Source organism: Austrofundulus limnaeus, unplaced genomic scaffold (genome assembly GCF_001266775.1).
Source record: "Austrofundulus limnaeus strain Quisiro unplaced genomic scaffold, Austrofundulus_limnaeus-1.0 Scaffold31, whole genome shotgun sequence".
NCBI classification, from domain to species: Eukaryota; Metazoa; Chordata; class Actinopteri; order Cyprinodontiformes; family Rivulidae; genus Austrofundulus; species Austrofundulus limnaeus.
The window spans coordinates 53,880-56,222 of record NW_013952433.1 but is presented as its reverse complement, the minus strand read 5'-3'; positions in this window follow the sequence as shown (position 1 = coordinate 56,222).

Genomic DNA, 2,343 nt, shown 5'->3' with positions numbered 1-2,343 from the left:
TTCAACTTTTTGTGTTTGTGAAAATAACTTTCTTACTTTAAAAAAATTTAAAGTTTGACATTTTTCACCTCAGCAATCTGACAGATAGAAATACTAATTATTTTACGTTTGTTTTTCATATAAAATGATTTTAGTTTGATCAGAATTGTTAATAAAAGTAAAGATTGACAAATCAGATTACATGGGGAGAAAATTTGACAAATTTGTTCACAGAGTTTTACTGATGTTGATTTACAGCACATTAAAGACAAACAAACAATTGTGCAAGATTTCAAAACAAAAAACTAAACATGACTGAACAAAATGTCTCTGGTCTGAAGACTGGTGAGATTATGAGTTGTTCGTGGATTAATGATAATTTAAAAATGTAGGCAATTGCACACACAAAGAAATAGAGTAAAGAAAAAAATAATCAGCTGGATGAGGGCGCAAATAAATAAATAAATAGAGAGATGCAAATCAAAAACAAGAAGAATCCAAAAAAAGCATGATATTTGTTTATTAGTTCCTCGTTAATAAATAAAGTTCAACACTTTGTTCTGTTGTTTAATTTAACACCTGTAAAGTTTTAGTTTTAATATCGTGGCAGAAAAAACATTTTCAATATTCATATCTTACAAACCTGAACTTGAATTTTCACCTGTAAAACAGACATTTAAATAAAARCAGGTAACTTTTTAAAACACCAGGAAACATTTTATAAATTGGCGACAAAAAACAATTTGAAATGTTTGGTTGAATTGTTTMTTTTTTTTTCTGACATCTTTTCTGAAATAATTRTTTTTTTTTTTTTTACTCCTATGGATTTGTCATTTTGGTTGTTGTGCTTTTTTATTTTTTATTTTTATCCTCTTACAGAAAACATTTCTTAGTTTTTTGGAGCTCTGACTGTAATAATCAGACTCCACCTTCTTGTTTTTTTGACAGGAATGATTTTAATATTAAATTTATTTATTAAAAAGATAATAGTTTGGTAAAATTCTTTTTACAAAAGAATTAGAAGAAGTGTATTTGTTTAATATTTGAAAGTCATGACGATCAYTCKACTGGATGTTTTGTGCTGCAGCCTTGAATAGGAGGAAAAAGCTGCTTTAAGTTGAATTGTTTCCTCTTTAAACTGCAGCCTTGATGACACACACACACACACACACACACACACACACACACACACACACACAAATGGGGTCTTTTCACACATTTGTGCAGACAGAGTGTGATAATGGGGAAAGCCGGAGGAGGCTGCACCTGTTCTGTTTCATGAGGTTTTAACAAGGAGATAACAGCAGGAAAATGATGAAGATGATGGATGTTCAGACTCCACCTTCATCTCTTTTGATTGACAGTAATCAGATCACATTTGTGCAACGTTCAGGCTGGACCAGGTGACTTGTTGAGGTGTAACTGTGMTTTTTTTTAGCCTTTTGTGCCTTTCAGAGTCAGATCTAGGCATCCTCCTGGTGCTTCAGGTGTCCTCAGAGTATCAGCAGCAGCCTTCGTGCCTTCCTGCCTGCCCACCGAAAGAGAAAGTCCCCCTCTTCGCCTACCGTGGTGCGGTGAGTAATTCAGCCATAATCCGCCTTTCTCCTCTCCCCTCGTCTTTTCCCCTTCTCCTCTCCCCCTCTCCTGCCGTTCCATTCATATTCTAATCACAGCTTTCCCTTCTCCAGCTCTCAGGCACTCCATCAGAGCCCTCCCAGCCTCGGGCTTTGCACTTTTACTCCCCCCCCACTCCTCCTCCTCTTCCATCTCCTTTTGTGACCGTTCCCTCTTCTCAGAGGCACACCAAAAARTAAAGCACCAGAAGCAAAAAGAGGCAATAACTCGAAATAAAGAAAAAAAAAAAACACTTGTGGAGTTTTAATGAGTGGAGTAAAAAAATAATCGCCACAAATCTACAAAAAAATAAAAGTTTTCTAGGCGGAGACGATGTAGCAACAGGTGTCTGCAGGTGACTGTAGAGTCAAAACCAGGAGGTTAAATGTGTTTATTTTGAGGTTGGAGGTGTGTAAAAATGTATGAAATGCCATAACAGAAAGCGAGGAGGCCAAAGTGTTAGGACTGCGTAGATCTAAGCCCCCTTTTTTTTTGGTTTGGAGGGAGCTTTTCTTATTCAAAACAGCCCCACAAAAGACTTCCAGTGAGCCTTGCCACATCCCCATCTGACTTGGGGCCATTCATCAGCCTTCCAAGCCTATCAATGACATGTCCCCATCAGGGCTCCTATAAAATCAGCCCCTTTCCCATGAAACATCAGCAAACATTTTGACGGGTCTGGCTTTCCCCCCGCTGGATTTCTGGAGTCCCTCTTCTCCGCCCGACCTCCCCCCCTCACCCCCATCCGCC